General features: G+C 46.3%; 1 protein-coding gene across 8 annotated transcripts in view; it reads left to right on the forward strand.

The window, feature by feature from the left end:
- Positions 1 to 851: 851 nt before the first annotated feature.
- The window catches only part of BRD4 (bromodomain containing 4), a 200,702-nt gene continuing 178,117 nt past the window's right edge, over positions 852 to 23,436 (forward strand). For 3 of the 8 annotated variants that reach the window (XM_063931640.1, XM_063931643.1, XM_063931641.1), the window contains exon 1: positions 1,706 to 1,795. The gene's annotated coding sequence lies outside the window, so the exon portion shown is untranslated. Of the gene's footprint in view, positions 1,053 to 1,703; positions 1,796 to 23,436 lie in introns of those variants that run through there. The other 5 variants (XM_063931642.1, XM_063931644.1, XM_063931646.1 and 2 more) reach the window with 4 other exon arrangements.

Genomic DNA, 23,436 nt, shown 5'->3' on the forward strand with positions numbered 1-23,436 from the left:
ATTCAGAATCCAATTCAAGCTTCTCACACTCACCTAAAAAGCCCTCACCCACTCTTCTCCCTCTTACATCTCTGACCTTATCTCTCTTTACACTCCCACCCGTCCTCTACGCTCTGCTAATGCACGCCGTCTCTCCTTCCAACTGATTACCTCCTCCCACTCCTACCTACAAGATTTTCCACATGCTGCTCCCTATCTCTGGAATGCTCTACCTCTCCCCATCCGCCTCACCGCCTCTCTACAAAACTTCAAACAGGCTCTCAAGACCAACTTCTTCACCAAACCCAGCCTATTCTCCTCCTAACCCTCTTGTCTATGCTCACTGTCTACCCCTTCTGTGTCACTCCGCTCTGTTAGCTCCTCACCTTTTAGATCGTAAGCTCGCAAGAGCAGGGTACTTCTTTCCTCATGTGCCTTTCCTTTTCTTACTTACACAATCTTATACTCCTTACTGCCTTTCATGGCACCTAACCCCAGGTTTTCTATACCTGTCCTATATTGTCTTCAACTGTAAGTGCTGTTTTCTTGTTTGCTCATTTGATTATGTACTATGTAAGGGGCGCTGCGGATCACTTATAGCGCCCTATAAATAAAGGATAATAATAATATAAAATATATCTCATAGATAGGCAGCTATGCATAAAAGCAGCCCTGGCTCCTTTAGCCCACTTGGTTCTATCAGCATCCATCTGCCCTGACACTAGCCAGCAGCAGTGAGCACGCTGACTGCGTGACGCAGCAGGGGGCGTGGCTCTCTCCCCCTCACACACCAAACAGAGGAGACAACAGGGCGAGGCGTACGCAGTGGTGCAATTAGAGCATGCGCAGAGGGGGTGCAGTAGATTGGGAGGGACTTGGAGCGACGTGAGACTATGCGTGTGACGTCACGGTGCGTAGCGGCGGCGCTGTGTGAGGAAGGAGCCGAGGGAGTGCGCTCTCGGTGCGACTCCATTAATCCTTGCCCGTTACCCCGGCTCTGTGGCTGTCCGTGTTAGCGACCGGATCCTTCGTACTGTCCTTACGTCTCTCCGCCTCCCGGGGAGGCCTCGAAGGTGAGCGCAGGGCCAGAGACCTGGGCTATGCACGGATGCGGGATACGCCGGGCCCGCATTGCGTAACCAGGGGAGTTAACTGAGAGGGAGGAGTTACGTAATTTTTTTGGAGGTACCTGCGGTATTTGCGTACATTGTGCAGGTTAGTTGCGCCAGCGGAAGCCGCGCTGCTGGGGCGCAGGTATAGCTGCGGTAATGCTGCTGGGAAAGTCCCGCTGGTACGCACTTCACGTAGCTGCCTTGTGTACTAACGTTGCGGCCTGGGCTGCACGTAGGGAAAGGCTCGAGCACTGCCCGCAGCACAGACGCCGAGAGCCAGGCTCAGGCACTGCAGACAGCCTGGGAACTGGGGTAGGTTGTATGTTGGCGGGAGCTGCTCTGTTTACGTGAGTATCCCTTGGATTACCTATTTACGCTCTTTGCGTGGAGGAGTGGGCGGTGCCTCGTAGATGTTCTCACGATATGGGCGGAGATTGCTACGGAATTTGCGTAAACTGGTGCAGGAAACAGCTGAGGGACTGGTTGCGCCAATAGCGTAAGATACCCCGGATATTCTTTGTTTACGTAGAGCGCGTATGTGAGCTAGTGGTGAAGGCACGGCACAGGAATGCTGCTATATCTTATCTGTTCTGCTTGCAGTTCACATGTCAGGAGGATTTGGACAAAAACAGATCTGTACTATTGGTCTATTTGGATTTACAGCAGCCGTTGTTATATGGTTACCTAGTAACACCAAAGAGCGTGTATGTATATATATATATATATATATATATATATATATATATATATATATATATATATATATATATAATTATTATTATTTTTTTTTCATTTTTTTTTTTTCACTATTGGTCTAGAGCACGTGGCAGTCATTGTGAACCATTTTTATGTATTTCTTCTCTGTACAAAGATGTTTTTTTATTAAAATGTAACCAATTATTGTTATATTATGTAAACTGCTGTCACTTCAGATTGGAGTCGGACACCATTGAGCTATTTTCTGTTTGCGTTTGCTCTGTGTGTTCATGATAAGTGATTGTGTGTTAATAGAACACGTGTTTTTTTTAACAAAATAAACAATACTGTATCACAACAGTTCTGTATTGACTTTCCTCCTGAAATCGCATGCTTCCTCTTTTATGGTGGACAACATTTTTACATGATGTTATATGCAATACTTGTATTACTTTGTGTGAGGAGCGCTAGCCTTCACCTAACCTGGCTGGGTTGTGTGCTTGAGCTTCATATTTACTAGGAACTAATGAGGTCACTGAGGCTGAATAATGGTTCAGCCCACAAAATGGCTGCCTCCGTGTGTAAGCAAAAGGTGCACAGTGAAAATTTGCCTTGTGTTGGTGAACACATCTCCCCTGATGCATAGTTGGCAGCACAGTGATCTATTTAATGAGCAACTTGAACTGTTTTATCTCTGCACTGTATGACTTTCTTTGTGCTATCAGTGTGTTAGGTGCATTCATTTCCTGTTACCTTTGCTCAGGTGATTAGTACAGATTTATTGAGTAGGAGTAGTGGGGGCTTTTTGACCTCTGGTAACTGTTATTGCTTAACTGACTTTTGCTTTGGGCTTGAGTGAATATTCTAATTTTCTGGTTTCTTTAGGAACACATTCAGAGTAAATGCCATTGCACAACCGTGACCAGTACTAAGCTGCGCACATTTTTTGCCTGCTGCGATGTCTTATATAATAGGGATCAATTCAATGTGGATTGAATAGTGACGGGAGGGAGCTCCCGGTGTTAATCATTTCAACGTGATGCTGTCCGACTAGAGGATTTCTTGTTGCACTCCTGGAATTCCGACAAAACTAGGTCCGCGATGCTGTTTTGTGACCTAGCGCCGCGTAAACAGCATGGTGGAGAGGCAGTTTAGTCGGAGAATGTCCGTTCTTACGACTAAACACCCTGTTCAGTCCAGGGGTATGAACATTCTCTGACATAGCATCGCACTGAATTGAACAGCTCCAGGACTTCCCTCCCGGCGCTATTCAGTATGCGCAGAATTGAATCGACCCCTTAGTTTTTATTTTGGGCGAGGCTCAATTGATATCACGGGTTGCGGTGCCAGCCTGCCGGCAGCTATTCGCTTGTTGCTGCCGACTGTTGCGAGAACTGCATTTTTCAGCTCACTACCATCGGGGGTGGCAAGCTGAAATGCGCGTAAAGAGAGCCGTTTGGGTGCCCAAACGGAACTTTTCACGCTTGCGTCTATTAGATTAAGAGGGTGTTGGTGCTTTGCATACCTAAACCCGACTCTAATGGGCATGATAAGAATCATTGAATATTGCTCTGAGATCGCCTGTCACTTAAGACGGGAGATCGGGCGCGATAAAACAATTGAATACCCCCCAAGAAATAGAGCATTTATATATCTTCCAACTATCCATCTTTTGGATCCATAACTTCTATCCCTCTTTTATTAGTAACCCTTTTCCACTAGAAGTCGCGGGTCTGACCTGGGATTTGGAACACTGTTCCAAGCCAGGTCAGACCCGAGACATTACCCCATTTTACAATGGCGCCGACCTGGGAATATCCCGGGTCGGTTCCGTGCCAGGTGTAGGGTCTTCTGGCTGGTGCTTGGAGCTGATGTCAAACCCGTGTTGATGCGTGACCCCGTGCAAAAACCAGGGTTTTTTGAGCTAGTGGAAAAGGGGTATAATATTCTTTAATGTCTTCCTGACCAGTTGGGTCATACCACTATTTTTGAAAGATGCAATCACTCTTACTATGCAAAATATATCCTGACCTGATTTGTGTCTCAGGTTACTGTTCTGTCTATTAATTTTCAATCCTCTCCAAGCGACCTAAGAGGCATGTACTTTTCTCACATCTTGTACAAACACTGCATATTGTGGTTATCCAGGTCATTGTCCTATCTTGGTTATTAGCCTACAGTACTTACCATATCGCTATATCAGTGTTCATTTCTCTAGAACCACCCTTTCTCCACTTCTCGCTGGATTACCACCATGCTCGGTGCTTGGTCGATTCTATATCGGAGTGGGAGAAGGGAACTTCTGACGTACCTAGGGGAGGAGACACGTCACCAGGGGGAGGAGCTACGGCCGAACAGGGTACCCGAAAAGTACCCTCGCGGGCTTGCTTCGCTCTCCGCGCTTAGGGCTCGGTGGCTCACTTCGCTCGTCACCTGATTACTAAAGGTAATAGTTGGTGGCGTGGATAGTAGAGGAACTATCCCGCTGCCCTAGCTTCTCCCCCTTGTGTCGTGGCTCCTCCCCCTGACGGAAAAGGTCCCTTAAACCATTTAGATCTAGCATCAACCCTCGGTGCTTGGTCCCAGCCACTTCTGTAATAAAACGATTAAGCTCCTTTTGGATTTCAGGGTTACCTCTTTGCAGATATCCATATGTATCCATTCTCTCTGGGAGGCATATGCATCAATGTTTGGAGAGATATTAAGTACCAACCAATTGGCTCCTAACTGTCACTTGACAGGATATGTTTGAAAAATGACAGTAAAGCTGGGAACACACCTGACCGACATGTTTGCGGACCCACAGTTGCACTGACTGATCAGCAAATCCAGGTAAGTATACACACTTAGGGGTCTATTCATGAAGCAGTGAAAAGTATAGAGAAGTGAGCCAGTGGAGAATTTGCCATCAATCAGCACTGAAGTAACATTTATAACTTGCATACTATAAAATCATACAGAGCAGCTGATTGGTTTGCATGGGCAACTTCTCCATTCTTTTCACTGCTTCATGAATAGACCCTTTACCAATTGGCCGCTCAATGTATTGGTCAGGGCGCCCAGCTGAGTGGGTATTTAGATTTGGCTGCCCAGCTGTGACGTCAAGGTTGGTTTTTATTCCACACACTCGGGGGGGAAATTCAGTTGCGGTAAATTCGGGAAAGCGCCTATTCCATTGTCTGTGAAAACATTTTTTGCGGTAATTTTACCGCAATTTTCAATTCACCAAATCTGAGCAAGTGATAAATTTGGGGAAAATCCCTATTTTAAGTTAAAAATGTTGGAATTTAGTTCTGAAGCCCTGGGACAACCCCTTGAATGACTAATTAGGCACTTAGAAGTTTTTAATTATTTTAAATTGGCCAATAATGACATGTCATTTTTGGGGTGAAAAAGTGCAAAATGATTTTTGCACCATACCTTGTACCCCAATTTTGGAAATTTTGGAAATTGGGGTACAAGATATGGTACAGATATATTGGGGTGCTTTGAGTGGGACAAGTGACCCCTAAATTACTCAAGTATATACTTATACCCATTTTATATACCCCAAGTTTGATTTTAGCACTTCTTTTGCTGACAAAAATAGCTTTCTATAATTTTCTTTTTTTATTAAAAAAAAATGCATATAACAGCTATTTGAACCAATTTAACTACCAGAAATACGTTTATTATAACCAATAATAAATGTTTATACTGTTATCCGATATTTGTTTAGCTTTTTTGGGTGGTACAGACAGATTTACCCAATTTTCACGTTCAGCAATAATATTTTGCAGTAATCCCGTTTTCACTTCTTTGCATTTGAATTGGGCGAATCGCGGGAGCACGCATACCCTTAAAGTCAATTTTTGCAACTAAAATGATGTGAAAATGGAAATCGCAGTAAACTGCTGCGGTTTTGCCGCTAATTGAATTCCCCTCCTCCAATCTGACTTGAGTTGGATGCTTCTCAGAGAGATCTCCACATACGTCTTGAAAAAAATGTCTTTCATGGACTCATGATTATCACAACTGCAGTATTGTTAACTAGACTTTCACCCCTATAATTCATTGTGATTAGTGGCTAGACTAGTTATTCTTGTAAAGCATACTTCTGCTCCACTCTGTCAGGCCCTACATGCTTGTCTGTACTTCACTGTTTGAAATGTAAAACCCTTCTTCTAACATCAAGTCACTATAACAAAGCTGTTCCAATATGCATCTTCTCACTAGCTCTGCTTTGAGTAAGATCTGTGGTCCTCATGCATCCTTATTTAATCACTCCTATTCCCGGTTACAGGACTCATATCTGGCTGCACCTAGCTTGTGGAATTTTATACCTTGTATAACAAGATTTTCTCATAGCCTCCAAACATTTGAAAACACCTTCTGTAGGCAAGCTTGTTGAATTCCTAAGCCACCTTCTCAACCCCGAAGGCTATTTTTCCTGATTACCAGCCCTATACATGGCTCATACAAAACTGATTATCTTTGCATGCTCAAGCAACCTAGTGACTCCAACCCAACATTTATGTGCCACTAAGCACTTAGACCAGAATTCAGGTAGCTGCGCTTGATTACTGCAGACTAATTGATTCGCCTGGCTTGGGGGCTATCCAATTAGCCCCCAAGCCAGGAGTTATTGGGTATTTTTTTTTCATCTGCCTCAGCAGGTTGTAAAAAATTCCCAGATAGCGTGTTAATGGGTGCAATAACTGTTAACATACAAATCCGTGGACTTTTCACGAATTCTTTGCTTAATGCCTGTTCACACACTACTTTAACAGGCAGTAAACAAGGCTATCGGGAGTCCAATTGAATAGCGAGGCTACCCCCCATTTTTCACCCGCGATAAATTACTGGCCTCAGTTTCCTTTAGATTGTAAGCTTGCAAGTAGAGCCTCTGTTTCATTTTGTTTAATTATTCTGCTGTATGAATTTGTAATTGTCAAGCATTATAGAGTATGTCTATATGATCTAAATGGTTAGTGGTGCATGATTTATGACTAACCTCACAGAATGTTGTTGTACACGTGTTATGACATTCACACTATAGACTCATTTCAGTTCCAGATGTTGAGGGCACTTGGCATTCCGGTAGACCAACTTGCTTATTTTGTGTGACGTTGCAGTCACAATGGGGTCACAATTCACCGACCGTTTAATAGCGCTGGGAATTAGCTCCCAGCGCTATTCAATTAAGCTCAAGTTAAGTCTGCAAATCCCGTTCTCCCGGACTTAACAGGTTGATTTGTCGGGAGAACGGGCATTCTCCGACTTAACTCCTCGCCGCGATGCTGATCCTGACAGAATCGGCCTCGCGACAGCACTTTTGTCTGCTTTCCTCTCTCATCTCCCGGGTGTGAGAGAAGAATTCCCGACAATTAAATGTCACTTGGCGCTCTATTGAATAGCTCCGGCCTATTCAACTGTCTGTGAATTGAATCGACCCCTGTGTGATGCTGTTGTGACAGAACGTGGATCTGAATGGAAGTGCTACCGATGTGTTATGATTGTGTCCCTCTTTCTTCATTTTACAATGTACAGCATGTTTTATTGTAATATGCTTTTCTTTCTGTGTTTGCAGTGTGCCAGTTCTACTCTGTGTAAAACATAGAAACATAGGGGGGAATTCAATTGTTTCTCCCCGCGGCCACCATTAGATGGCACCCAATGGAGCAATTCAATTGTTGCTCCATTCTGGCATGTTGAGCCAATGGGAGACACATTTCAGCTCCCAGCACCGGTGATGGCGAGCTGAAATGTGAGATAAGTTACCCGTTTGGGTGTCCAATTGGCACTTTTCACGTCTCACTCAGCACTTTGGTCAGGTTTAGCCATTTTACGCGGCTAAACCTGACCTGTCTGGGTGCGATCAGCATGATAAAAAAAACCCCCTAAAACTAAAAATTGAATAACCTCACCCACTGCCACTGACTTTACCTCCTTCTTCATCTCCAAAATTGAGGATATCCAACAAGACATCTCCTCCCATCACCCCTCTGCTGTCCTCCTGCCCCCATCATCCCTCCCCTCCATCTATCCCACCTTGTCCTGCTTCCGTCCCACCTCAGACAAGGAAGTCCCTCATCTTAGCCCCCCCCCCCCTCAACCTACCCCCTGCCCTCCCGTCTTCTCCGCTCCCTCTCCCCCACTGCCTACTCCGACCTTGCTCACCTCTTTAACCTATTGCTCTCTACCGGCATCTTTCCCTCACCATTCAAACATGCTCTGGTCTCACCTACTCTCAAAAAAAAAAAAAAACGACCTCGACCCTTCATCACTCACTAGCTACCGCCCCATCTCTCTTCTCCAATTCCCCTCCAAACTACTTAAACGATTGGTCTACAGCCATCTCACAAGCTACCTCTCTGCCAATTCCATCCTTGATCCACTACAATCTGGCTTCCGCCCACTCCACTCCACCGAGACTACCCTGGTGCCTGCTTTCGGCCAAATCCAGGGGCCACTACTCTCTCTACTCATCTTTCTGGACCTCTCTGCAGCCTTTGACACCGTGGATCATCCTCTCCTCCTCCGCACACTCCAAAACGTTGGCCTCTCTAGCACTGTCCTTGACTGGTTTACCTCTTACCTCACAAACCGCTCCTTCTCTGTGTCTGCCTCTGGCACCACCTCACACCCTTCCATATTTCCTGTTGGTGTCCCTCAGGGTTCTGTCCTAGGCCCCCTTCTGTTCTCCCTGGGTGCGCTCATTAACTCCTTTGGCCTTCAATACCATCTCTATGCTGATGACCCACAACTCTACCTCTCCTCGCCTGATCTGTCCTCTCTCAGGTTTCCAGCTGCCTCTCCGCCATCTCCTCCTGGATGTCTGAGCGCTCTCTGAAGCTCAACATGGACAAAACTGAACTCATTATCTTTCCCCCAGCCAGAGTAACACCCCCTACCAATATCTCTATCACTGTTGACCACACCATCATCTCCCCTGTTCCCCAACTCCTCTGCCTTGGCGTCCGTTTTGACTCCTCCCTCTCCTTTGCACCTCACATCCAAGCTCTGGCGCAATCCTGTCAGTTCCAGCTACGCAACATTGCTTGCATCAGGCCATTTCTCTCCCAGAGTGCAACTAAACTTATCATCCACTGGTCTTCTCATGACTCCACTACTGCAATGTTCTCCTCACTGGCCTCACTTGCTCTCATCTTGCGCGCTCCACATCTGCCATTCCCCTTCAACAAAATCTACACTGGTTCCCATTCCCCTACAGAATCCTCATCAAACTCCTTACCCTCACATACAAGGCTATCTCCAGTTCCACTGCTCCCTACATCTCCAACCTCCTCTCCCTTTATACGCCCGCCCGCTACGGTCGGCCAATGACCGTCGCCTCTCCTCTGCTCTGGTCACTGCTTCCCATGCACGAGTTCAAGATTTTGCCCGTACTGCACCCCTTCAGTGGAACGCGCTCCCCCACTCCATTAGACTCTCTCCGACCTTGCAAAGCTTCAAACGGGCAGTGAAAGCCCACCTATTCATCAATGCGTACTCCTCCGATGCATAACCTAGGCCTGAGGCAGCTCCTCTATTCCCCCTACCTCATGCCTTGAACAGCTTTGCTTTGTTTACATACTGCCATCAGGCTACCTCCCGCTTGCTTGCACCTGTCATCTGGCTGTCGCCCTTTCCCACTAGATTGTTAGCTCTTCAGAGCAGGGCCCTCTTTCCTCCTGTTGTCAAAGCCCTCTTCTCGACACATTTCACTCACAGCTCTCTCCTACTCAGCGAACATCCTTGCCCGCTTTTTCTCCTGCTGGTAAAGGCTCATCTCTAGCTATGGCCGCCAGCCCCAAGTAGTACGATGATCACGCCCTCACTACTTACATCTTAGCTGTATTATGTTTTGAGAATTGTGGTGCTCCTTGTTACCTGTACACTTTTTGTTATTTATTTACTGTAATGCTAAGTTTTGTCTCCCTGTACTGTCTTTTGTACGGCGCTGCGAAACACTTGTGGCGCCCTATAAATAAAATGTAATCATAATATCACCCCCTGATGTCCCTTGACGAAAAACAATTTGATTACGCCCATAGAATTTGACGGCAGATCAGAACCTCTTGGCCTGTATACACATGTGGCCCTAAACACATGTACATGTGCATACTTACACACTAGGGTTAATTTTTATGTTGGGAGCAAATTAACCTACCAGTATATTTTTGGATTGTGGGAGGACTGTATTCGTTTGGAAGGTCGACCCTATGTAGGTCAACCACTATTGGTTGACATGGACAAATTGTCAACACAGGATAGGTCGACACATGAAAATGTCGACTGGGCTTTTAAAAAAATTAGTTACCATCCACGTAGACTACGATTGGGAATAGTAACCTGCGCTCGGAACGTTGCCTGCAGCGTGAGCCATTCAAGGGAACGCAGTACACTAATTGGGGTTCCTGGTCATGTTACGGAAAAAGACACCAAAAACAGTTCAAAAACCGTGTTGCCATTTTCAAGTGTCGACTATTTGTCCATGTCGACCTAATGACTGCTGACCTTAACATGGTTGACCATTCATACCAAAACCGGGAGGACAACAGAGTATCCAGCGGAAACCCAAGCAAGTACGGGGAGAATATACAAATTCTGCATTGTTAGGTGGGAGTCGAACCATTGACCTATATTAACTGTCTTTTTGATGAAAGGGCATTACAGCGTGTTCTAGTAAATGTAAAATGCTTAAATATTTAGTTAAAAAATCATATGGCAGCGACACAGCAAGTATTCACTTTGTTTTCTGACCATCAGGACACTCTGGGTTTGGAAAACCTATTTGGAATTAGAGTACAAAAATTGTCAAAACTGTGCCACTCCCTCTGCCATAAATACCGTAGCATTAGGTGTCAGTGTGGGCAGAGGTTTCTGTGACTTCCATCTCTGATTGTTCAGACCCTGTGTCCTATATACTGGCAGCTTGATTATGTCACAGAATGACACGGAGCGGGCTGTTAGTGCTTGTTATTATACATAGCTAGTCATAGATACTCAAAAGATGACTTTCTTACAGACATTGAAAAAGGGGATTACAGAAGAAACCTAGTGTAACCAGCATTAATGTGCCTTGAGGGCCGAAGTTGAGAAACTCTGCTTTGATAATTTACTAATTATTGGTTTTTCAATGCAATGCTAAGCCAGGCCACCATTTAGTAAGTATATCCCTAAGAACCTGTTGTGCATGAAAGTCTCAAAAGATTACCAGTTTCTGATAGTCGAATCACCCTGTCATGTGCCAATAATTTGCACAGTCCAAAATCACAGCTTACATTTCTTCCCCATTCTGGTGTTTTGTCTGAACAACTGAACCTTTTGACCATCACTTCATACATTTATACATTTAGTTGCCTCAAGTTTGGCTTTGTATTAATGAGCAGCTGTACCTAATAAAGCAACCACTGAGTGTGTACTTAATGTTTTTTTGTCGAAATCCGCTTATACGTAACTAGTTAAAAGCTTGTCAAAATGATGGCCTCCAGGGCCAGAGTATAGGGAGGGAGGGGGGGGGGGGGGGGGGAGGAGGCCTCTACTCCTACAGGCATTGCTGAGTTTCTGGAGAGAGAGCGATATACAGTATATCTCTGTCTGTAATGGGCAGGCTATAATAATGTTGCACTATATACACCAGTACTGGCACGTGTAAGCTCACCAGTCCCTGCACAGCTCTTGCCCAGTCTGGGGGTAGAGGACACCAGTAGCCACCAGCAGCTGGCCGGATGGGTCTGGGCATAGCCTGTTCGGGGTGTGGGTAGGGCATGCCCAGGACCTTGCCCCTCCACCGGCGTGCAGTATATGTAAGGCAGTTCAGCTGACCCATCCTCCGCCCAGTCACTGCACTGCTCATCTCACACAGGGTCTCACCCCTTCCTGCCGGACTGATTCCCCTTCTCCCCCTGCTGGTAAGTGGTCACACGTGTCCCCGGTGCCTCCATTCTGAGTGCTGCGGGACCATCTAGTTCCTACATCTGTTTCCTGGTTACTGCTGCTACTTGTTGCTGAGTCCCGGGATGACAAGTAACCTAGGGGTGCAGAGGATGCAGTATTTGGGTATCTGGTCTTTAGGTCGACATGAGTTTTTCACTTTTTAAAATTTTATTTTTATTTTTTTAACTTTACGATCCACGTGGACTACAATTTGGAACTATAACCTGTGCCGAGTGTGGCACCTTGCCCGAAGCATGGCGAGCCATGTGAGGGGAAACTCTGCACTAATTGGGCGTACCGTCACTCTACGGAAAAAACTACAATAATTTTTTTTAAACTCATGATGACCTTGTACATGTCGACCTAGAGACCATGTTGACCTAAGTGTGGTTGCCCCTATGATCCACGCCCCAGTATTTCGCGGAAGCAGCATATGGAGGAGGGATGTGACCTGGATATAGGGGTCACTGTATGGAGGGATATGAGGGTGCAGTGTATATATAAGGGCAGTATATGGTGGGGAGTTCAGTGTACATAGGGTGTGTGTGTGTTCTTGTCCTTTCAGTGACTGCTCGCAGCACCACACAGGTTATGAGCAGTGTTAGATTAATGTAAGTGGAAATAAAACAAAAGGATAGAAAATCCAGTCAACTTTGAATATGAAACGTTGTTATAAATGGCAACTGCTACACCAAAAACCTGCCCCTACCCGCTCTCTCTCTCGCAAGTGTGAAACAGTCAAATCAGTGTATTTACGTATTTAGCTGCAGGCTGTACCATCTCCCTGCATGATCACTTTTATTTTCATTTTGTCTGTGTGGCGGCCTCCAGTGGCCACCGGTGCACATAACAGAGGTGAGGAGCAGTTAGCCTTTTATTATATAGGATAAGTAGTTTCACTTATTACGGGAAAGCTTTATGGCAACTTCAACACTATGGAAATGTATTCTGATGTTTACTTAATGCAAAACAAGTAATGTAAGTTTCTGTCTTTGGATAGAAAAACAAATGTAGTACCCCAAGCACATAGAATTTCACCAGGGGAAATTCAATTGTTTGTCCCCGCAGCAGCCAGTGGAGCAATTAAATTGTTGCTCCATTCAGGCATGCTGAGCCATGGGGAGACACTTTTCTGCTGGCGCGATGAAATGTGCCAAAAGGCCTCAGCAACTTTGGTCGGATATGCCTGTTTTACGCTGCTAAACCTAGCCTGTCTGGGCGTGAGCATGATAAATGAAACAAAATTTAATTGTGCCCCGCGACCTCCCATGACTTTTGATGGGAGATCAGGTGCGCAAAACAATTGAATCTGTGTTTAATGTTCCATATATTTATTTATTTATTTACCAGTTTATTTATATAGCGCACACACATTCACACTAGGGTTAAATTTTGTTGGGAGCCAGTTAACCTACCTGTATATTTTTGGATTGTGGGAGGAAACCGCAGTACCTGCAGGAAACCCACGCAAGTATGTGGAGAATATACAAATTCCACACAGGGCCATGGTAGGAATCGAACTTATGACCTCAGTGCTGTGAGGCAGTAATGCTAACCATTACACCATCCATACTACCCATAATATATTCTTACTGATGTAAAATCCAGGGACTTCCAAACCCCAGTGCTATTTACTCATTAGTGAAAGTATTGGATGGAGTATGAAGATGCGTCTAATCCTACATTTGGCTTAGATTTAGATGTAGAGTCTGGCAGGCTTTCGCTCACAGTATACCTTAATGCCTACACGCAGTGGGGTGCGGTCATTGCGTGAGCTGATCACTAGAAGCCATTGGTCTGTGACACTGCAGCGTGCCTCGTTACTGTCACTACTTCCTAGTGACTATCAGAATGACTGTACACTGTGTAGGTGATGTGTGCTGAAAGGAACATGCTGATATATTACTTTATATCTGTGTCTCTGCATGTGTCTAATACATAACATCTGAATTTGTATTTGCTCCAAAGTATTTTGAATCTTAATAAACATTCTCCCAAATCCTGCTTCAAGGCAGTTGTTACTTGAGCATGTTTTACTATTCTGCACTGTGAAATGGTAATAAAAGTGAATAAAACATTTCTGATCTTTTGCACTTACTGGTCTCTTTCTATGTAGCTGATAGACTATGTAGCTGATAGACTTGCTAATTACTAATAAGCAGCTCTAATGTAGTGTAGACAACATTGTAGCTACAGGCAGAAGTTCATTAGTTAGTGATGGTGGCATTGACCTGAAGTGATTGTCAGGAAAGCCCCATTTATTTATTGTGTGTGTGTGTATATATATATATATATATATATATATATATATATATATATATATATATATATATTTGAAGTGGGGGTATGGAAAAGTGAAGGTTATAACTATGCGCTTCGGAAAAAGGGGGGTGTTCTTAAGTGTAGTGTACCACATCATATACCCATTATACACATATAACGCACCACAATAGTAGGACCCCTTATACTATCTAGTACTGTTGTCCCTTATACATTATGCCACACTGAATGAGCAAAATTTCCACAGTATGATTCAAAATTCACAATATGCCACCCAGTATGAGCCAAAATTCACATTATGCACCACGGATTGAGCCAAAATTCAAGGAGAGGGACAGTACCTGATGAGTAGTAGACGGGGCTGTGGTCGGTGGCGGTGAGGAGAATGCCCTGGGCTGCGGCGGTGACCAGGAGAAGGGCCTGGACGGTGGTACAGAGGATGACATGGGCGGCAGCGGCGGGGAAGAGGAGAAAGCCTGGGGCAGCGGCGGTGTGGAGATGGCCTTCGGTCCCTATGATCGTGGCGCCACCATTTGAAATCTACGGATTGGCAGCCAATCAGGAGTGGCCGCGCAACCACTCCTGATTGGCTGCCAGTTCCAGGGCGTGACAGCACGGAATTTGAAAGGCGGCAGGGATCAGTGCTTGAAGTGCCAGTATGCTATACCGGTGTATACCAGCCCACTTCGAGCACTGTATGTATGTATGTATGTGTATATATGTATGTGTGTATATATATATATATATATATATATATATATATATATATATATATATATATATATATATATATATATATATATATATATATATATATATATATATAATATTTTATGTATACGCGTGTGTGTGTGTGTGTGTGTGTGTGTGTGTGTGTGTATATAGATAGATATATATAGCTATAGAGATGGATATATTTTATGAATAAATACAGATGGGTCCTCTATACATCTTTGCTGCAGTAAAGCCAAACAGCCCCTATTGACACGCTGGATTGTGTGAAAATCTACTAGTGTCTGGTGTATTTTGCTTCTATTATAGATGAAAATGTGGCTCAGTCGCATGGCAATGTGGCTAGGATGCACAAAGAGACTGTGCTGATTAATTTGATGTATGGCACTTGTATATCTGTGTGTAACTGAGTTTCTGAATCTGTACATGAAGTAGCCGCCACAACTTTTTCCAATACAAGTTCTGCTCTACTCCGTATACAGACTCAGTCGCACACAATATACAAGTTGCATTGCGACTAAAGGTGCGTACACACTTAGTGATATTTCTCTATCGTCCTAGTGGATGCTGGGGTTCCTGAAAGGACCATGGGGAATAGCGGCTCCGCAGGAGACAGGGCACAAAAAGTAAAGCTTTAGGATCAGGTGGTGTGCACTGGCTCCTCCCCCTATGACCCTCCTCCAAGCCTCAGTTAGATTTTTGTGCCCGGCCGAGAAGGGTGCAATCTAGGTGGCTCTCCTAAAGAGCTGCTTAGAAAAGTTTAGCTTAGGTTTTTTATTTTACAGTGAGTCCTGCTGGCAACAGGATCACTGCAACGAGGGACTTAGGGGAGAAGAAGTGAACTCACCTGCGTGCAGGATGGATTGGCTTCTTGGCTACTGGACATTAGCTCCAGAGGGACGATCACAGGTACAGCCTGGATGGTCACCGGAGCCTCGCCGCCGGCCCCCTTGCAGATGCTGAAACGAGAAGAGGTCCAGAATCGGCGGCAGAAGACTCCTCAGTCTTCTTAAGGTAGCGCACAGCACTGCAGCTGTGCGCCATTTTCCTCTCAGCACACTTCACACGGCAGTCACTGAGGGTGCAGGGCGCTGGGAGGGGGGCGCCCTGGGAGGCAAATGAAAACCTTTTTTGGCTAAAAATACCTCGCATATAGCCTCCGGGGGCTACATGGAGATATTTAACCCCTGCCAGAATCCGTTAAGAGCGGGAGACGAGGCCGCCGAAAAAGGGGCGGGGCCTATCTCCTCAGCACACAGCGCCATTTTCCCTCACAGAAAGGCTGGAGGGAAGGCTCCCAGGCTCTCCCCTGCACTGCACTACAGAAACAGGGTTAAAACAGAGAGGGGGGGCACTAATTTGGCGTTAGAAATATATAAAAAAGATGCTATAAGGGAAAACACTTATATAAGGTTGTCCCTATATAATTATAGCGTTTTTGGTGTGTGCTGGCAAACTCTCCCTCTGTCTCTCCAAAGGGCTAGTGGGTCCTGTCCTCTATCAGAGCATTCCCTGTGTGTGTTGTGTGTCGGTACGTGTGTGTCGACATGTATGAGGACGATGTTGGTGAGGAGGCGGAGCAATTGCCTGTAATGGTGATGTCACTCTCTAGGGAGTCGACACCGGAATGGATGGCTTATTTAGGGAATTACGTGATAATGTCAACACGCGCCAAGGTCGGTTGACGACATGAGACGGCCGACAAACAATTAGTACCGGTCCAGACGTCTCAAAAACACCGTCAGGGGTTTTTAAAACGCCCGTTTACTTTAGTCGGTCGACACAGACACAGACAGGGACACTGAATCCAGTGTCGACGGTGAATAAACAAACGTATTCCTTATTAGGGCCACACGTTAAGGGCAATGAAGGAGGTGTTACATATTTCTGATACTACAAGTACCACAAAAGAGGGTATTATGTGGGATGTGAAAAAACTACCGTAGTTTTTCCTGAATCAGATAAATTAAATGAAGTGTGTGATGATGCGTGGGTTCCCCCCGATAGAAAATATGGGCGGTATACCCTTTCCCGCCAGAAGTTAGGGCGCGTTGGGAAACACCCCTTAGGGTGGATAAGGCGCTCACACGCTTATCAGAACAAGTGGCGGTACCGTCTATAGATAGGGCCGTCCTCAAGGAGCCAGCTGACAGGAGGCTGGAAAAATATCATAAAAAGTATATACACACATACTGGTGTTATACTGCGACCAGCGATCGCCTCAGCCTGGATGTGCAGAGCTGGGGTGGCTTGGTCGGATTCCCTGACTAAAAATATTGATACCCTTGACAGGGACAGTATTTTATTGACTATAGAGCATTTAAAGGATGTATTTCTATATATGCGAGATGCACAGAGGGATATTTGCACTCTGGCATCAAGAGTAAGTGCGATGTCCATATCTGCCAGAAGATGTTTATGGACACGACAGTGGTCAGGTGATGCAGATTCCAAACGGCACAAGGGTGTATTGCCGTATAAAGGAAGAGGAGTTATTTGGGGTCGGTCCATCGGACCTGGTGGCCACGGCAACTGCTGGAAAATCCACCGTTTTTACCCTAAGTCACATCTCTGCAGAAAAAGACACCGTCTTTTCAGCTTCAGTCCTTTCGTCCCTATAAGAGTCATATCTGCCCAGGGATAGAGGAAAGGGAAGAAGACTGCAGCAGGCAGCCCATTCCCAGGAACAGAAGCGTTCCACCGCTTCTGACAAGCTCTCAGCATGACGCTGAGACCGTACAGGACCCCTGGATCCTACAAGTAGTATCCCAGGGGTACAGTTTGGAATGTCGAGACGGTTCCCCTGCGCAGGCTCCTGAAGTCTGCTTTACCAAGGTCTCCCTCCGACAAGGAGGCAGTATGGGAAAAAATTCACGAGCTGTATTCCCAGCAGGTGATAATTAAATTACCCCTCCTACAACAAGAAAAGGGGGTATTATTCCACACTATATTGTGGTACTGAAGCCAGAAGGCTAGGTGAGACCTATTCTAAATCTAAAAAAATTTGAACACTTACAAAGGTTCAAATCAAGATGGAGTCACTCAGAGCAGTGATAACGAACCGGGAAGAAGGGGACTATCTGGTGTCCCGAGACATCAGGGATGCTTACCTCCATGTCCCAAATTTGCCCTTATCACTAAGGGTACCTCAGGTTCGTGGTACAGAACTGTCACTATCAGTTTCAGACGCTGCCGTTTGGATTGTCTACGGCACCCCGGGTCTTTACCAAGGTAATGGCCGAAATGATGGTTCTTCTTCGAAGAAAAGGCGTCTTAATTATCCCTTACTTGGACGATCTCCTGATAAGGGCAAAGTCCAGGGAACAGTTGGAGGTCGGAGTAGCACTATCTCGGATACTGTTACAACAGCAGGAGTGGATTCTAAATATTCCAAAATCGCAGCTGATCCCGACAACAAGTCTCCTGTGCTTAGGGATGATTCTGGACACAGTCCAGAAAAAGGTGTTTCTCCCGGAAGAGAAAGCCAGGGAGTTATCCGAGCTAGTCAGGAACCTCCTAAAATCAGTGCATCATTGCACAAGGGCCATGGTAAAAAAATGGTGACTTCCTTCGAAGCAATTCCAGTCGGCAGATTTCATGCAAGAACTTTTCAGTGGGATCTGCTGGACAAATGGTCCGGATCGCATCTTCAGATGCATCAGCGGATAACCCTATATCCAAGGACAAGGGTGTCTCTCCTGTGGTGGTTACAGAGTGCTCATCTTCTAGAGGGCCGCAGATTCGGCATTCAGTTTTGGATGTTGGTGACCACGGAGGCCAGCCCGAGAGGCTGGGGAGCAGTCACACAAGGAAAAAATTTCCAGGGAGTGTGATCAAGTCTGGAGATTTTTCTCCACATAAATATAGCTAAGGTAAATTTATAATGCTCTAAGCTTAGCAAGACCTCTGCTTCAAGGTCAGCCGGTATTGATCCAGTGGGATAAAACATCATGGCAGTCGCCCACGTAAATAGACAGGGCGGCACAAGAAGCAGGAGGGCAGTGGCAAAAACTGCAAGGACTTTTCGCTGGGCGGAAAATCATGTGATAACACTGTCAGCAGTGTTTCATTCCGGGAATGGAAACTGGGAAGCAGACTTCCTCAGTAGGCACGACCTCCACCCGGCAGAGTGGGAACTTCATGGGGAAGTTTTCCACATAATTGTAAACCGTTGGGAATTACCAAAGGTGGACATGATGGCGTCCCGTCTGAACAAAAAACGGGACAGGTATTGCGCCAGGTTAAGAGACCCTCAGGCAATAGCTGTGGACGTTCTGGTAACACAGTGGGTGTACCAGTCGGTGTATGTGTTCCATCCTCTGCTTTTCATACCTACGGTACTGAGAATTATAAGACGTAGAGGAGTAAGAACTATACTCATGGCTCCGGATTGGCCAAGAAGGACTTGGTACCCGGAACTTCAAGAGATGCTCACAGAGGACTTATGGCCTCTGCCGCTAAGAAGGGACTTGTTTCAGCAAGTACCATGTCTGTTCCAAGACTTACCGCAGCTGCGTTTGACGGCATGGCGGTGGAACGCCGGATCCTAAGGGAAAAGGCATTCAGGAAGAGGTCATTCCTACCCTGGTCAAAGCCAGAAAGGAGGTGACCGCACAACATTATCACCACATGTGGCGAAAATATGTTGCATGGTGTGAGGCCAGGAAGGCCCCACGAAGAAATTTCAACTCGGTCGATTCCTGCATTTCTTGCAAACAGGAGTGTCTATGGGCCTCAAATTGGGGTCCATTAAGGTTCAAATTTCGGCCCTGTCGATTTTTCTTCCAGAAAGAATTGGCTTCAGTTCCTGAAGTCCAGAAGTTTGTCAAGGGAGTATTGCATATACAACCCCCTTTTGTGCCTCCAGTGGCACTGTGGGATCTCAACGTAGTTCTGGGATTCCTCAAAACACATTGGTTTAAAACCAGTCAAATCTGTGGATTTGAAGCATCTCACATGAAAAGTGAACATGCTCTTGGACCTGGCCTGGACCAGGCGAGTGTCAAATTGGTGGTTTTTTTCTCAAAAAAGCCCATATCTGTTTGTCCATTCGGACAGGGCAGAGCTGCGGACTCGTCCCCAGTTCTCTCCCTAAGGTGGTGTCAGTGTTTCACCTGAACCAGCTTATTGTGGTGTCTTGCGCCTACTAGGGACTTGGAGGACTCCAAGTTGCTAGATGAGGTCAGGGCCCTGAAAATATAGGTTCCAGGACGGCTGGAGTCAGGAAAACTGACTTGCTGTTATCCTGTATGCACCCAACAAACTGGGTGCTCTTGCTTTTAAGCAGACTTTTGCTAGTTGGATGTGTAATACAATTCAGCTTGCACATTCTGTGGCAGGCCTGCCACAGCCAAAATATGTAAATGCCCATTCCACAAGGAAGGTGGGCTCATCTTGGGCGGCTGCCCGAGGGGTCTCGGCTTTACAACTTTGCCGAGCGGCTATTTAGTCAGGGGCAAACACGTTTGTAAAATCCTACAAATTTGATACCCTGGCTAAGGAGGACCTGGAGTTCTCTCATTCGGTGCTGCAGAGTCATCCGCACTCTCCCGCCCGTTTGGGAGCTTTGGTATAATCCCCATGGTCCTTTCAGGAACCCCAGCATCCACTAGGACGATAGAGAAAATAAGAATTTACTTACCGATAATTCTATTTCTCGGAGTCCGTAGTGGATGCTGGGCGCCCATCCCAAGTGCGGATTATCTGCATTACTTGTACATAGTTACAAAAATCTGGTTATTATTGTTGTGAGCCATCTTTTCAGAGGCTCCGCTGTTATCATACTGTTAACTGGGTTCAGATCACAGGTTGTACAGTGTGATTGGTGTGGCTGGTATGAGTCTTACCCGGGATTCATAAATCCTTCCTTATTGTGTACGCTCGTCCGGGCACAGTACCTAACTGAGGCTTGGAGGAGGGTCATAGGGGGAGGAGCCAGTGCACACCACCTGATCCTAAAGCTTTACTTTTTGTGCCCTGTCTCCTGCGGAGCCGCTATTCCCCATGGTCCTTTCAGGAACCCCAGCATCCACTACGGACTCCGAGAAATAGAATTATCGGTAAGTAAATTCTTATTATCACTCATTTTCCCCCTCCTGAACGATATCGTTTATTATATCGCCCAGTGTGTATGCAGCTGACGACGGCTGATGTGTGGCCCCCGCGAGTCATTAACGACCCGTGGTGTTGGCCGTATACATAACTCCCAACATGACCCTCTCCAGGAGAGGCAGCATACTCTGCTTCTGGACTTCCCTCTTAATTTCTGGTCGCCATCACCTGTGCTGAAACACCTTTCTTATCCATTACCTGTTCAACACAGGTACCGGAAATAATAAATTAAGAGAAGTCCAGGAGTAGAGCATTGTGTCCCTCCTGGAGAGGGTCATGTTGGGAGGTATGCGTTTATGCACCTCCATTTGGACTCCTCATCCAAAGCTGCATGTACAGCTTGGCCGTGGCATGATATCGCACAGTGTGTATGTCCGCCATCGGGCGGGCTGAGAGGGGTCAAAATAGGCAATGTAGCTCGCAGAGCACATTGCCTAGTGCACAGGTTCTCAAACCTCGTTCCTCAGGACCCCAAACAGTTCATGTTTTCCAGGTCTCCTCACAGAATCGCAAGTGAAATAATCAGCTCCACCTGTGGATGTTTTAAAATGTCAGTGAGTAATGACTACACCTGTGTTCCTGCTGGGTAACCTGCAAAATGTGAACTGTGTGGGGTCCTGAGGACAAAGTTTGAGAACCACTGGCCTAGTGTATACCCACCTTTTAAGGTGCGTTTTTGTCAAAAAGACGTCTGATGTCAGCAGAGTTGCACTTGCGCAGCATGGCATATTAAGGCTGAATGTATGAGGACACATCTATATGTATGTGTGTCTGTTTATGTATATAATATTTCTGCTGCGGGGTACACTGGGCTCCACAAGGAATGGACAATGATGTGTAGAGTAGGATCTTGATCCGAGGCACCAACAGGCTCAAAGCTTTGACTGTTCCCAGAATGCATAGCGCTGCCTCCTATATCACCCAGCCTCCCTGCACAGGATCTCAGTTTTGTAGTTGGTGCTGCAGTAGCAGGCACTTAACAGAGGGGCTGCTCCAGGCAGCCCTAAGAAGAGCTTTTTTTTCTGAGGAAAAAAAGTGAAGACTTCAAGGGCAGCAGCAGTGTTACATGTCAGTGGACATTCACGGCTGCAGCTCCAGCTCTCCCCAGCGGCGCTGTACACTCCCGAGCCCTGGTTGCCGAGTAACTACAGCAGGAGGCTCCGGTTTTCTTCTTGTCAGGCACACATGACGGGGGCTCCGGGATCACGTGGCCGCGCTTCGGGAGGTGGTAAGTGGGTCTTGCTTGCGGGACCCGGTCTTTATCGTGAACCGCCGCGGTCAGTGGGAGGCGGGCTGCTGGCGGTGGACACTGGCAGTACAGGCGATCCCACTAGATCACCAGGGCATGGGACAGGTCTGGTTTTCTCTATAAACCGTTTTATTAGAGCCCGCAGTACCCAGTGGTTTTGCCAGCAGGGGGATAGAGCTTGGACCTGAAGCCCCTCCCCCCAGTCCCAGGGCGCCATTTTCTGCAAATGTTCCCGCCCTGGAGCTGCATATCTGTCTCTCCCTCACTCCCTGGCAGTGTCTGCGGCGCCATTATCCCTCAGCTCACGGTTCCTGGGCATGCTTGGGCAAATCCTCCTATGTAAAGCCTCTTGGTTGTCAGTGCTGTGACTTTACAAAACACTAAAGTATTCTACCTGCCTTTTTTAGTTAAGAAAGAGTGCACTTAGTCAGGGTTTCCTAGTACAATTACCCTGTGATATACATCCAGTTCTTACTGTGTACTGTTATATCTATTGTTATATAGCTGTGTAAGCTAGTCCAGTGCAGTATTATTGTTAGTCACAGTCTGTACAATACAGAGGTTATTACTATTTGTGTGTGCATTTGATAGCTGACTGGTGTCCATTTCGTGTCCTTCACTCAACCTGCTATCCCTATATTCTATAACCTGAGGGGGCTTGGTGCGTCAGGTTTTATCTAATATAGGATTTTCACAAAGATATACTGTATTACGTATTTTTCTCTGTGATTTAGTCACCATATCTCTCCTTTATCTCTGCTAGTGCTGACTACACTGCGCAGGGGTTTGGGCTAGAGGTATTGTGCTGCTGACAAATTGTACTGTTACCTCATACTGCAAGTTATATCATGTCTGCTTCTGAGGGTAACGGTTCTGGGGCTGAACACACTGCCGGTGTTGCTGAAGCCGCAGATACCTATGAGGAGAATATAGCTGCTTTGGGCTCTGGTTCTGGGGGCTCCTTGCCCCCCAGTGGGACGGTGGCAACGGGGGCAAATAATGACCCGCCGTGGGCCGCTTTTTCCACGCTTCTGCATACGCTAGTTCATAAACGAACACCCCCTATGGGACCCCCAATGCCGGTGCAACCGTTTGTGGTCCCTGCAGCTAACCCGCCGTGGGCTGACGATTTATCTCCTCAAATAAATAAGTTGAACCAGTCCCTGACTACTAAAAAGTCTGACCGTCGCTCGCCTACGTCCAAGGGGTCCTCTAAGCAAGCGCTTGTCTCCTCAATCCACTGCGGTCACTGACACCTCGTCGGATGAAGACGGCACTTACACTGACCCCACAGGTTCTGACTCGGATACGGCTGTTGGCGAGGGTGGTTCACGTGTGGATGTTCCTGATCTTTTG

The sequence above is a fragment of the Pseudophryne corroboree genome, chromosome 6, assembly GCF_028390025.1.
Source record: "Pseudophryne corroboree isolate aPseCor3 chromosome 6, aPseCor3.hap2, whole genome shotgun sequence".
NCBI classification, from domain to species: Eukaryota; Metazoa; Chordata; class Amphibia; order Anura; family Myobatrachidae; genus Pseudophryne; species Pseudophryne corroboree.